At 37.4% G+C, this 15396-nt stretch overlaps 1 protein-coding gene across 2 annotated transcripts in view; it reads left to right on the forward strand.

Moving 5' to 3' along the window:
- The window catches only part of GTF2A1L (general transcription factor IIA subunit 1 like), a 53641-nt gene that overhangs the window by 19136 nt on the left and 19109 nt on the right, over positions 1 to 15396 (forward strand). The window lies entirely within an intron of this gene.

Here is a 15396-nt window from a genome sequence, read left to right on the forward strand (position 1 = left end):
TCCCATAGCTGGTGAGTAATAGAAGTGCTTTGCATAGTGCAACATAGTAGTTGCTTAAAAAAAAGTTTGTGTCTCCAAGGTGGGAGATGAATCCAGGTCTATCTGATGTAAAGTCTGATCTATCCACTGTACCACATTGCCTGATATCCTATGTCACACTAAAAACTTGACTAATTATAATACCTTGGTTGAAGAAAATGCATTTTTGCTAGGGAGATAGATTTAAACCTTATTAATCTATCTTGAGTGAGGCTTGAATCTATTACGCTTCCTTCCATGATTTTCTGCTGTAAAAATTGGCAAGGTCACAAAAGGTGATGAAGCTGCTGTTCCAAACTGGGATTTTAGAGCATGATGATAAACATCTCGAGATTTTGTGGAATAAATCCACAGGTCTTTTCTTTCTCGCTGTAACTATTCTTTCCCACATCATAGGTGAAAGTGCTCTATTGTCTGGAGAATTATTCAATTTTAAAGAAGGATTAAAAATAAAAATACACCCAGATCTGTATTGCCGCCTTTCTAACTTAGTTTAATTTACCAGAATTCAAACCAGATGATTATTAGCTCGGTTTAAGAAATAGCTTTTGAATTATTTCCCCCCAGAAATTGTTAGGTTGTCTAACAAAGGAAAAGCAATGTAGAGACATGTGAAATATTCAAGGTAATCAGAATTATTTTGAAAAATAGTCATATATTCTCTTTTTCTATTATGTAGTTTAATTCCATTTCAGAGATTCCACACTTGATTAATTGTGGAAGGCTTGACTCCATAACTTTGGTTTCACAGTTTATCATATTTATGGAACACTTGAGTGAAATTATGGTCACCAGTAGTCACCTACTACTAGGTGACAATCTAGTATTTTATTTGAATCCCCTATATAGAATGGGGAAAGATGAAGGACACTGAGCAAAGAAAAGAAATAGCATGATATCGGGGACCAAAAAGCCTTGATCATTTCTAAAATGCTTTAGATTTTTCTCCTGGATCTTTTGGTAAGTCAGCTTTTAGTGTTTGAAAGTACTAAGTCTTAAACATGAGAATGTTTCTATTTCTGATGTTTCCACTTTTCATTGTTTGAGTGCCTTTTTTTCTTAACATGGATTTCACTCTTGTCTCAATGGAGCTCTAACTTGCCAGACTGTAGAGTTAAGCAAAACAATCCAACACATTGGCTATGTCTCTCAACATAGGCTTCGTTCCACATCTGTGGTCTGTCATCTGTCTCAGAGTATTTTCGAGAATAAGTGGATTTCTTGATGTGCATATATGCTCTTAAAAAGTAAATTAGAACTCCTTAGAAAACATTTGGGCAAAAAGGAAAAAAAGGTATCATATTTATTTTGTATCCTTTTAATCACTTTTATTGCTGTTGGAAGAAATCTGTAGTTAATAACTTCACTGTATTCAATGTGTTAGTGCATTTTCTACGTAGCACATGCAAAGCTATCTAGAAAAGCTATACCGGGTAATTAAAAAAAATTCTATTAAAGCTTGTTTCTGAAGGTTCAGGACCTTTTAAAAAATATAGGTCCAATCCAGTAAGCACTTAAGTACCTACTATGTGCAAGGCACTGTGCTAGGTGCTGGAGCTGCAAAGATTAAAAAAAAATCCCTTTCCTTCACTTTAAGAAAACCTGATATCAATAAATCTGAACTTTCGTTATGGGGAAATATAATTACTTTGTAGAATGAAGGATCCCTGGCAGAAGAGATTTCACTGTAACCTTCCACTAAATCATCAGCTCTTCAGAATGATTTATAATTTTAATTTGCAGAAAAATAAGTTTAAATGTAGCTTTAAGAGTGTTTCTGTTGGTTAAGGAAGTGGTCATTGGATAGAATGCTGAACTTGGAGTCAGGAAGACTTGAGTTCAAATACTGCCTCAGATACTTAGTATGACCATGGGCAAGTCACTTGACCTGTTTACCTATTTTACAGATGAGGAAATAGAGGTTAAGAGAACCTACTTCCCAGGATTGTTATAAGGATCAAATGAGAAATGTAAAGCATTTTGTAAACTTTAAAGTGCTATATAAATGCTAGCTATTTTTATTACAGTTACTCTCTATGTGTGCCCAACATAGATTAATTTATGTGTCTTTTTGGTGTGGCATTGTAAATTAAGTATTGAGATAGCAAATGTATATTTTTATAAATTTAAGATTATGTTTCCCCCCCTAATTTTGAAGGCCCTGTTGCTATGTAAAGGAACTTCTGGCTTGGAAAAAATAATTTTTTTTAAACTTGGAATTCATATAATTCTGTGAGAAATTTGAAGTTCTGTTCTTGATAGGAAAGAAATTAATTAGGAATAGAAGGAGAAATAGGAACTGGAGATTGTATATAGTGGTAGAAATGGGAATAGAGAATGGTGTAATTTAAAGTAGTATTTTCAAATGAATACATGTGGTTTTCCCTATAAAATAAATATCCTTTGAATATATGTTGAGAAAGTATAATACAATGGAAAGGGCACTTGCAGTCAGTTGACTTTGATTCCCTAATATTGACAAAATTTTAAATCATTCTTTAAAATTGAAGTATGCCTTCAGAATCATAGATTTTCAGATTTGAAAGGTTATCTCAGAGGCCATCCAGTTTAGCCTAGGTCTGAAAAATGGTTTTCTTACAGTATATTTGATGAGCAATCATCCAGCCTTTACTCCCTCAAAAAAGGGAGAGCCCACTGCTTTCCAGGGCAGCCCACTTCACTTTGGGGCAGTTTTAATTGTTTATGAAATTTTCCTTCACATTAAAATGAAATTTGACCCTTCTGTCCCTCTGGGACTCTATGGAACAAGTCTCATCCCTCTTTCAAGTGACAGCACTTCATGTGCTTAAAGACAGCTACTCTGTCTTCACTAATTCCTTCCTCTTCAGACAAAACATTACCAGGTCTTTCAGCCACTATTCATATGGCTTCTCAGAATTGTGAAAAAAGCCTTGGCTCTAGCATCAGAGCACCTGCCTCTGATGATGATTGCCTGTGTGACTCTGGACAGATCACCACCTCTTGAAGGCTTCTGTGGTTCCTCTCAGCTCTGCATCTATGATCTTATGGTCTTGGTTACCCTCCTCTACAGACTTTCTAACTTTTTTAAAGTGTTTCTAGAACTGGATTGAATACTCCAGATGTGATGTGCCCAAGGCAGAGTGAGTAGTATGTCTCCCTAGTTCTTGTTTTAATGTAGCCCATTAGCTTTTCTGGCTGCCATGTCACACTGCTGATTTCTATGGTTCTTGCATACCACTATAGATCTTTTTCACAATAGCCACTGTCTAACCAGCCTCACCCCCAATCTTAAAATCTTATACTTGTGAAGATGATTTTGTTTTTCATACCAGTGTGAGACTTTAAATTTAATCTTGTTACATTTGGCACGATATTCTAATCTGTTAAAATCTTTTGAATGCAGACTCTGCTATGCTTTCCAGCATTGTGACTTATGCAAATTTGATGAACACACCATTTATGCCATTCATGCCACTGATGAAAATCTCAACTCACAGAGGCCAAGAACAGATCCCTGAGATACTCCATCACATTGTTTTTTCTAAACTCATAACAAATCATTAATGATGCTATGGGTTCTACCAGTTCCAAGTCTACCTAATCATATTATCTGACTCACATCTCTCCATCTTTCACAAAAAGAACCTTAAAGTCTTTCTTAAATGTTTTGCTGAATTATGGTAAACTATATCGATGCCATTCTCTTGATGTAACAGACTAGTAACCCTTTCAGAAAAGGAAACAAGGTTTAGTCTGGCGTGACCTCTCCTTGATGAAGTGAAGTAATGCTGTTTTTCTGTGATTACTTTTCTTTTTCTAGATATTTATTAGCTATCCCTTCACTAATATATGCTAGAATTTTCCCAGGGATTAAAGTTGAGCTCAGTGTTCTCTAGTTTGCAGATTCTGTTTTTTCACTTTTTATTTTGAAAATCAGTAAGATATTCTCCCTTCTCTGTCCTGTGGTACCTCTTCATGATCTTTCCTATATCACTGACAGTGGCTTATTTATCAATTCTCTTTGTACCCAGGGATGTAATTCATCTGGGGCAGATTGTTTGAACTGCTCATTCCCTACTACTTATCATGGGCCTTGGCTCCGTAGTAACCCTTTTTAATTTGTCTGTTCTAGTCTGAAGATCATTCTTGTTGGTCAAGGAAACAGAAACAAGATAAGAGTTGAGCAGCTTTTCATTGTCCTTGTTAATATTTACCATAGTTCCTTCCCCTCTGAGCTATGGATTTATCCTTTTTTTGTTCTTCCTCTTTCTCTTTTCCCATCCTCTTTCCCTCTTTCTCTTAGCTAAAAATTCATATTTATTGTTCATAGCTTTGCTCGCCAGTGTCTATACATTCTGAAATTTCTCTTTCTTGACACTTTCTTATGTGACAGGGTGTTGCTCTTGTATTCATCTCCTGTTCATTGCCCCCGATTCTATCTCCTGTACATACCTTTTAAACATCTGAGTTGGTTATAGAGTTCTCTGTACATCTACATCTGTCTTTTTGGATGACTCTTCTTTTTCCTTCTCATCAGAATTGTTGTCCCTTATGCCCTCAGAATTTTGTTTCTGAGATCTTCCCATCCCTCCTGGGCTTACTTTTCCTATAGAGTTTTAATCCATGGGATCCTTCCTCTTCATCTCTGTACCCTTTGAAATCTCTTCTCCTTGATTTAGGATCCATATTAGAGTATGCTCAGTTGGCCTTTTCAATAATAAACTTTAAGGGGTGCCTAGGTGGCACAGTGGATAGATCATCAGCCCTGAAGTCAGGAGGACCTGAGTTCAAATCTGGCCTCAGACCAAACACTTGACACTTACTAGCTGTGTGACCCTGGGCAAGTCACTTAACCCCAGTTGCCTAAACAAGAAAAAAAGTTCATCTCAATAATAAACTTTAAGGTGGAGTAGTCACTTTCTTCCAAGGTTTTCATCTTTTATATCTTAGCAACCAGTTCCTAGTGGCTGGGGAAATTCAGATTCATTCAATTAACAAACATTTATTAAGCACTTAGTATGTTCATGCACTTATGATACAAATACAAAGAATGAAACAAGGAGTTTACATTTTAATAGGGGAGAGAAGGAGAGGGACAGTGAAAGACAGGACCTGGATTCAAACTTGCCTAGACCTTGGGCCTCAGTTTTCACAGATGTAAAGTCATGGGATTGGACTAGATGGCCTCTTAGATCATTTTCAGCTCTAGATTTTTGATCCTGTGGTCTTATGAAGGTCCTACACAAATTTGTAGGGAATAATTATAAATGAATACAAAGTAGTTATATGAAGTATTTTGGGAGGAAAAGCAGTAGCAATTGAGATTTGGAAAGTGCTTCACGGCTAATGTGGTGCTTGAACTGCTTTTTGAAGGAAGAAATGGATTCTGAAGGGTAAAGGCAAGGAAGAAATATATTCAGGAATGGAGCATGGCCAGTGCAAAGGCATAGAGATAGAAGGTGGGAATTTCATTTGTGAGGAACAGAGGCAAAGCCAGTTTGACTGGATTGAATCATGTGGGAGGGGGAATAATGTACAGTGAGATTAGAAAGATGGATTGAAGCCAGGTTGCAAAGGGCTTTAAAAGCCAAACAGAAGTTTATATTTTATCCTGGAGCAAGAGTTCTCAATCTGGTCCATTAACTTGTTTTAAAAATACTATGATAACTTTCAGGATAATTGGTTTCCTTTGTATTTTATTGGTTTATGCTATGTTTCCTTTGTGATTTTTGTATTGCATTTTATTTTATATACTTAAAACATTCTGAGAAGGGATTCATATATTCTGAGAGAAAGACTTCACCAGATTGCCAAATGGGTTCATATTAAAGAAAATGTAAAGAACCCCTGTCCTAGGGATAATAGGGAGCCATTGGAGTTAAATAAGTAGGGGAATGATCTGGTCAGACTTGTGCCTTAGGAAAATCATTTTGGCAGCTCCATGACCTGAAGCAAAACACTTTGAAACTATGTGGAGGATGGAGAAGAGAAAGATTTGAGGAGCAACCAATTAGAAAGCTATTACAATAGTCCTGGTGATAGCTGCTGAAGGCCTGGAATAGTGGCCTTGCAAGTTGCAGAGGGGGGACAGATGTAAAAGATGTGGAAGTAGAATCAAGAAGACTTGGTAACTGATTGCATATGGGCCTGAGGGAGAGCAAAAAGTTAAGCATAATGCTGAAGTTGCATACCTTTAATAACAGAAAGAATGATGATGCCCTCAACAGAAATAGGGAGGATGAGAGTTGGGTTGATTTGATAGAGAAAGATGAGTTTTGTTTTAGATGTGCTTGAAATGGCTGTGAGATATTTAGTGGGAAATATCTAATAGGTAGTTATTGAAAGATACAGGCTGGATATATAGATCTGGGAGTCATTTGCATAGAGGTAATTGAACTCATGGGAACTGATAAGATCACACTGAGAGACGTATAGAGAGAGGAAAAAGAGGGCCTAGGACAAAGACTGGAGGACATCCACAAAGTGCAGGGTATGGATAAAGATCTATTAGTAGAAGACTACTACTGATGTTCTCCCTGCCTGTCTGGCCGCTCTTCAGTGTCACAGAAACCTAGAGGTCAGAATATCCAGGAGGAGAGGGAGGTCAGTAGCAATTCCTAGTTCTGCGCTATCACCTGACTGTCCTTTGTGCTTGAAATGAACTTCCTCCTTCCTTTTGCCTCAAAATCTCTCACTTCATTTGAATTGTAGTTCACGCACCAGTATTTCTGTGCCAGGAATTCCCCTGGGGGACATCTCCTATTTTTCACTATTTTTCTTTAAAAAATGAATTTATTTTCAATAAATTTTTTTTCTTCCTTCTACCCCATTGGAAACCAAACAAAACTCCTGTAGCAAATATGCATATTTAAGCAAAACAAATTCTTATATTGGCCATGTCTAACAAATGTATGTCAAAATCTCATCACCTCTATTGGGATATGGGTAACCTTTTTCAAGAGTCTTCTGGAATTGTGATTGATTATTGCATTGATCAGAGTACTTATGTCTTTCCACCTTGTTTTTGTTTACAGTATATTGTATAAATCATTCTCCTGGTGCTTATTTAATTCTGTATTGCTATGTAAAAGTCTGTCTAGGCTTCTTTGAAACCATCCTCTTCCATCATTTCTTAAAGTACAATAATATTCCATTACACTCATATAACATAATTTGTTCAACTATTCCCCAGTTGATGGGCCCCTCCTTAGTTTCCAGTTCTTTGCCACAAAAAAAGCTGTTATAAATATTTTTGTACATATAGGTCCCTTTTACTCTTCCTTTGATCTCTTTGAGGTATAGACTTAGTAGGAATATTACTGGGACAAAAGGTATGCTCAGATTAGTAATTTTTTGGGACAGAATTACAAATTACTTTCCAGAGTGACAGGACCAACACAGCTTCATCAGTAGTATATTAATGTACCTATTTTCCCATAGCCCATCTAACATTTATAATTTTCCTTTTTTTTTTTTTAAACCAACTCTGTCAAATTTGAAGAGTATGAGGTGGAATCTCAGAGTTGCTTTAGTTTTTATTCCTCTAATTATTAGTAATTTGCAGCATTTTTTTATTTGTTGATAGCTTGGATTTATTTTCTTGGAAAACTGCCTATACCCTTTGACCATTTAACTATTAGGGAATGGCTCTTGTTTTTTAAAATTTGAATAATTTCCTTATGTATCTTAAAGACTTATTAGATAAATTTGTGTGCAAAGATTTTCCCCCCTCCACTTACCTGTTTCCTTTCTAATTTTAAGGGAATTGGTTTTATTTGAGCAAAACCTTTTTAATTTTATATAATCAAAATTGTTCATTTTATCTTTATCCTTTAGCTGGTCATGAATCTCCCTTATCATTCTGAAAGATAATTTCTTCCTTGCTTTTCTAATTTGTTGCACAATGTCCCTCTTTATATCTAAGTCATATGGCCATTTGGAGCTTATTTTATTGCGTGGTATGAGATGCTGATCTGTATTACTTTCTACCAGACTACTTTCCATTTTCCCCAGAAGTTTTCATTGGTGAGTCCTTACTCCAGTAGCAAAGGTCTTTAGGTTTATCGAGTACTATGCTACTTTACTTCTGTATATTATGTACCTAACCTGTTTCACTGAACTATAATGCAGTTCTTTGTTTAATTAGATTGGTATAGCATTTAATAAAGAAATTAATTTAGGTAGCATAATTTTTGTTATATTGCCACAGGTCAGGTCTTGATCAATTAACATTACTCTAATTTATTTAGGTCTATCTTTATTTTAAAATAGAATTTTTATGGTTGTATTCATATAGTTCCTGTGTTGGTCTTGGCAGGTCGACTCCCAAGTAGTTTATACATTTTGTAATTATTTTGAATCAGATGTTTTTCTATGTATTCCTGATAGATTTTGTTGGCAACATACAAGAGTGATGATTGATTTATGTGGTTTTACTTGGTGCCTTGCAACTTTGCTGCTCATTGTTTAAATCAGTCTTTTTAGCTAATACTCTAGTATTCTCCAAGTAAATTATCATGTTATCTGCAAAAACCAATATTTTTTTTCTTTTTCTATGCTTTGTTTCTTTTTCCTGTCTTATTGCTATAGCTAGCATTTATAAGACCTTGTTAAATAGTAGTGGTGAAAATGGACATCCTTTTTTTTTTCACCTGTATTACATCCTCATTACGTATAATGCTGTATTTTGGTTTTAGGGAGATACTACTTATCAGATTTAGATCCATTCATTCCTATGCTTTCTTGATTTTTTTTTTTAATAGGAAGGGTTGCTGTATCTTTCAAAAGATTTTTCTGAATCTGTTGATATAACCATATAATTGTTATTAACATGGTCTGTGATGTTGTTAATTTTCCTAATATAGAAAGCTAACCCTGCATTCTTGTTATAATTCTAACCTGGTTATGGTATATAATCTTTGTGATATGTTGCTATACTCTTGCTAATATTATTTAAAAATTTCACATTAATGTTTATTAAGGATATTAGTCCATAGTTTTCTTTCTCTGTTTTGACTTTCATGTTTAAGGTAGCAAGATCACGTTTGTATTACAGAATTTTGTAGAACACTTTCTTTTCCTATTTTTTCCCCCTAAATGGCTTATGTAATATTGGTATTAATTGTTCTTTGAATGTCTGATAACATTTTGTTGTAAATCATCAGGTCCTGGGTTTTTTCCCCTTTTGGGAGCTTTCTGTTATCTTTCCTTAATCAGTTAAACAAGTATTTGAGCACCTATATGTTATGCATTATGTGTTAATACTATGGCATATGTAAAACATGAGAAATAGGCTTTGCCTTTGAGTCTCAATGGGCTCTCATCCCTGATTTACTGCTATTTGTGTCACCCTGTAGTCACTCTGTCGTCATTTGTAAAATGGTGTTATATAATGATTTCTTCCCTACCAACCTCACATCATTGTTATGAAGATGAAGTAAGATGATGTATTTGAATTTGAAAATGACTAATTTCTATACTAAGGTATTATGTAGGATAAGTATATAAAGCTGACAGTCATTGCATTGAAGAAATGATCTTATTGAATATAGAATTAATAATAAAAATAACTCATTTATAATTAGTTCCTGAAGGTTTATAAAATTTTTTTCTTCACAACAGAGATAATTGGGAGATAATGATTTTATTTTCTCTTGTTTTATAAATGAGGAAACTGAGGCTCAAAGAAATCAGCTCACTTGTCCTGGGTCAAAGAGATGTAAGTGTTACATCTCTACTAACTCTAGGTCCAGTGCTTTTGTCCTTACACTTCCCTGTCTCTCAGGTTATCAAAGTATGTGCTTTTTGTGTGTTCCTTATAACACTAGGAGTGGTTTGAATTAACTAGGAGACAGTATCTTCTTTTGGGGCAGGAAGGCTTTAACCACTTTTGGTTGCTACTCATTATGAATTCTGTGATCTATTTCAAGTAACTTGAACATTACATACACATGCATAAATATATCTATTTAATCATTTAAGATGCACATTTTAAACACCTATTATGTGCCAGCCACTGGGAATGCAAATACAAAGAATGTGGTGACACAATCCTTATTTGCAAAGAGTTTACATTCCAAGTTGTTGTTTGTCCTTTGTACTTGAAGAGGATCACAATTGACATCATGATATCAGGGTCAATGCACAGTGTTTCTGGTTGTGGCTAATCTTGCCAATGTGAGCTTGGAAGGCTCTACCACAGGTTGGGCACAAATAGTCTGTATGACTGTTTGAGAGGGAGATGTCTCTAAATTTGTGCATTTCAGTGTTTCTTTTGAGCTACCACAATTCTGCTTTGCTCATAGAGCACAGTGTCTCCCAAGTCTCACAATTGATACCAGCATTCTTCAGAGAAACCTTGAGAGTGTCCTTGTAAGAGTTCTTCTCACCACTATGTAAGTGCTTGCCTTGTGTGAGTCCTCTGTAAAATAGTCTTTTTGGCAAATGTACATTTGGCATTCGAACAGTGTGGGCAGCTTACTGGAGTTGCACTCTCTACAGTAGAGTTTGAATACTTGGTAGTTCAGCTTGAGTCATCCCAAGACAATGCAGATGAAAGTGGTTCAGTGTCCTGGAGTGGTGCTAATAGCCTGTCCAGGTTTCACAAGCATATAACAGTGAGGTCGGTACAATGGTTTTGTAGACTTTCTCCATTTGGTAGGCAGCCTAACAACTCTTTTCTTCCACACTTTCTTGTGGAGCCTCCCAAATGGTGAGCTAGCTCTGGCAATGCACATCAACCTCGTTATCTATGTGGACATCCCTGGAAAGTATATTGCTAAGGTGAGTGAACTTATCCACAGCATTCAAAATTTCTCCATCTGCTGTAAGCAGTGGTTCCAGGTATTGATGATGTGATGCTGGCTGGAGGAGAGTCTTTTTTTTTTTCTTGGTGTTAAGTGTTAGGCCAAAATTAGCACAAGCAGCAGAGAATCAGTCCATACTTTGTTGCATCTCAACCTCTGGGACTGCATTGAGTGCACAGTCATCTGTGAACAAAAGGTCATGCACCAACTCTCACTGCATTTTAGTCATGGCTTGTAGCCTTTTCAAGTTAAATGATTTATCTTCAGTGGTAGTTGATCTTGATGCCATTTTTGTCCTCAAAGGCATCTGACAGCATAGCTAAGAACATCATGCTAAAAGGTATAGGAGCAAGCACACAGCCCTGCTTCACTCCACTGGTGACTGGGAAAGCACGAGACTGTTGTCCATTATCCAGAACCTATGCAAACATGCCATTATGAAACTGGAATACAATACTGATGACTTCTCTGGGCAACCAAATTTTGCCATGATTTTCCATAGGCCCTCATAACTTGGTTAGATTAATAAATATTGTGTATAGACCTGTGTTCTTCTCCTGGCATTTCTCCTAGAGTTGTTGGGTAGTGAACACCCAGTCGACCGTTACTCAGCCCTTTCTGAAGCCACACTGGCTCTCGGGTAGATGACCATCTTCCAGATGAAGGATCAGCTGACTAAGGAGAACTCTGGCAAGAATCTTGCTGACAGTGACTAACAGAAGACCCCCTGTGGTTCTCCCAGGACAACCTATTTCCTTTATATAGTTGGATAGTACAGGCATCCTTGATCTCCTGGGGGATGACCTCCTCTTGCCATGTAACCTGGAAAATTTCAGTCAGCTTTTGTATGAGCAGTTGACCTCCTGTCTTATAGATCTCTGCTGAAATGGAATCAACACCAGGTGCTTTGCCACACAAGAGTTGCCTAATGATATTCAAAACCTCTTCTTCATTTGGAAGTTGGGCTAGAGAGAGATTGACTTCAACATGAGGTAAATGGTGAGTGGCTTCAGCACTGATTGATAATAGGTCTGTTGAGAACACTGATAATAGGTCTGTTGAGAACACCGTGGAAGTGTTCAGCCCATCTCTCCAGGATCATGTCCTTATCATTGATCAGTGTGGCTCCACCATGGCTGAGTAGTTGAGAAAGGTCTTTGGCCCGTAAATAGCCTTCAGGGCATCATAAAAAATGCTTTAGATTATTACTATCAGCATAAAACTGAATTTCATCTGCCTTCTTACTGAGCCAAGAGCTTTGCTTGCACATTACTTTTGATGGAGTTAAATGCTGTGCTTGTAGAGATGGATGAACTATCCTGCTGGTAGATCTTAGTGCTTTCTGAATTTCCTCATCATTTTCATCACACTAGTCTTGATGCTTGAAAGTGTTCTGGTTCAATTGAGTAATTAAATCTCTGAAAGTTGCCCACTCCTTTTCTGTTCCACTGTTGCCAAATGTGTGTTGGCTCAGCTTTCCCTCCAAGTTAGTAACAAACTGTTCTGCCATGTAAGGTCACTCTAATCTGTTGACATCAAGTCTTCTGGTAGTTGTCTGGCATTGGGGCCACAGCTTTTGTTGAATGTCAGTGTTTACCTTGGAGAGAAGTTGATAATTTTTTCCACCACTCTGTGCCACATGTCGCCTTTGTCACTCACATCTTGTCTGCCTCTTCTTACAATGACATAGTCTATTAAATGCCAATGTTTGCTGCGAGGATGCGTCCATGAAGAGTTATTGTATTTAGGTAAATGGAATACAGTGTTGGTGATAAGATCATGAGACACACAGGTCTTCAGTAGTAAGTGACCATTATTGTTGCTTTTTCTGACTCCATTCCTTTCTGATAGTTTGTGCCTACTCTGGCATTATAGTCACACAGAATTACAAGCTTGTCTTCTTTCAGTACATTGATGATGAGAGTCTCCAGATCTTCATAAAATCTTCATAAAATTTTTCTTTGACCTCATCAGGGTTCATCATGGTGGGAGCATATTTACTGATGATATTGGCATGGTACTTTCCTGGAAGTGGTAATCACATTGTCATTAACCTGTCATTCACTCCTTTTGAGAGGCATACCAGCTTGTTAACTAGATTACATTTGATTGTGAAACCTATGCTAGCTTCACGGTGCTCCCTGTCACTGTGGCTACTCCAGAAAAAGATCCAATTCCAACTTTGGTAAGCTGGCCTTCATTTGCTAGCCTTGTTTCACTCAGGGCTGCTATGTGGATGTGATACCTGTGGAGTTCTTTTGTCTGCTGGCTTTCATGTTTTCTTTAAGTGTGTTCATGTTCCATGTACCAATGGTGAGTGGAATCATCTTTGTGAAAGTTTTTGTATGTGTTTCTGTATTTTGACTGCAGGGTGGGATCCCCCACCTACTGTGGTAAGCAGGCCAGGGTGAGGTGAAGCAGACAATTTTTAGGGCACCTTTTCTAGCCCCTTCCTCATGCCAAGAGGTGAATAATGTGGTGCTTAAGAAGGCTGCTCAGCCAGCCAGGGGGCTGCCAAATCCTACTGCTACCTCAGTCTAGTCGGAAGATGACTCTATGCCATGGGCCGCCTGGGTGCTGGATTGTGACTACAGGTCCCAGTGAATTTGTACCTGCTGTTTTATTACTAGCCTGTCATTTCAAGGTAGGTAAAATAGTAAGATAGCAAAATAATAAAATAGTAAAATAATTGAATAGTAAAACGATAAAATAATGCAATAGTAAAATAGTATTGATGATACATTTTGACTCATTGGATTTAAGTGAGGCTAAGTTGTTGGCCTTGCTCTCTCTTCCAGAGTCATCGGAGTCCAGTGGTAAGACAAAAAGTCAAGATGACTGGCAGTGGCTCTGGAGGCAGTGGATGACTGTGGCATCTTCAGTGTCTGACTCTAAGCCTTTCATAGTACCTGCTTCAGATACGAAGGCCATAGGAACGGATTGTTTTTATCTCCCCATCCTACTGGGGAAAGTCATCACCTTGGGGTAGACGGGCTTGAGGCCCATCTGCCATGTCAATCTGGTTTAGCCCATCTGCCAAGACGGTTTTACTGGGGTGTGGCCATTGTGCATGCTTGGAGCCACTTGAAGCACTTCTTGGAGCCACAGGGGAAAGTGAACACCAAAGGTGAATGAGCAGCCCTCTTAACAGAGGCACTAGTCTTCTTCAACACCCTATGTACCCCTCTCCAAGTATATATAAAAGCATATATCAGGGAGTCAGCTAGCATTTATTGAGTACCTGCTATGTGCCAGGCACTGTCCTAATGCTGGGGATGCAAACAAACATAAAAGGTAACCCCTGCTCTCATGGAGCTCACAGTCTAATGGGAGAAACAACATACAGACAGCCATGTACAAATAAAATGCATACAGGATGAATTGGGATGGTCTCAGAGGGAATACACTGAGATTAAGGAGGACTGGGAAAGGTTTTTTGCAGAAGGTGAGACCTCAACTGAGACTTTGAAGGAACTACAAATAGACACTTGGAGGCAGGAGGTAGAATGTTGTGTTTGTGGAACGTCAAGGGGACCAGTGTCACTAGATGAGAGAGTGTGTAGAAGGGAGTAAGGCTTAAGACTGGAAGGGTAGGAAGGGATCCAGTTATGAGAGACCTTAAAATCCAAACAAAGTATATCTTTAATCCTGGAGGCAATAGGGAACCACTGGCACTTACTGTATTGGAATGGCATGGGTTGATCTAAGTAGAAGAATAATAAATAAATATAAGGTAATTTGAGAGGGAAAGCATTGTATATAATACCAATAAAACATAGATGCATATGGATGTCTGTTTTATAAGATGCCTTTTTGTTTTTAAGTTGGCCTTTTATGGAGATTCTCCCCAGCCTTTCCAAATAAGAAGACTTAAGCAAAACCAAACAATTAACTGACCACACCTGAGAGCATATATGCTTTATTGTACAATCTTAGATCAATGCCTTTTATGAAATGAGGCAGTTACAAATCTATCCTCCACAAGAAGAGGAAAGGTAATTACAGTTCTGAGATGTACAGTTTCATTTTAGAGTTCTTTTACTTGATTTATTTTTAGTTTTCAACATTCACTTCCATAAGATTAAATTTTAAATTTTCTCTCCTTCCCTCTACTCCCCTCTCCCCAAGATGGCATACAATCTGTTATAGGCTCTACATACACATTCATGTTAAGCATATTTTCACGTTAGTCATGATATAAAGAAGAATTCGAACTAATGGGAGGAACCATGAGAAAGAAGAAACAATAAAATAAAAGAACAGTATGCTTCCATCTTTATTCAAACTCCATAGTTCTTTCTCTGGAAGTGGATAGTATTTTCCATCTTGAGTGTTTTGGAGTTGTCTCAGATCCTTGCATTGCTGAGAAGAGCTAAGTCTATCAAAGTCAGTCATTGCACAATGTGGCTGTTGCTGTGCAATGGTCTCCTTGTTCTGCTCATTTTATTCAGCGTCAATTCATGTAAGTCTTTCCAGGCTTTTCTTTCCACCTGCTCATCGTTTCTTACATCACAATAGTATTCCATTATATTCATATACCACAACTTGTTCAGCCATTCCCCAGTTGATG

This window comes from Phascolarctos cinereus, unplaced genomic scaffold, assembly GCF_003287225.1.
Source record: "Phascolarctos cinereus isolate Bilbo 61053 unplaced genomic scaffold, phaCin_HiC Scaffold_2;HRSCAF=192, whole genome shotgun sequence".
NCBI lineage: Eukaryota > Metazoa > Chordata > Mammalia > Diprotodontia > Phascolarctidae > Phascolarctos > Phascolarctos cinereus.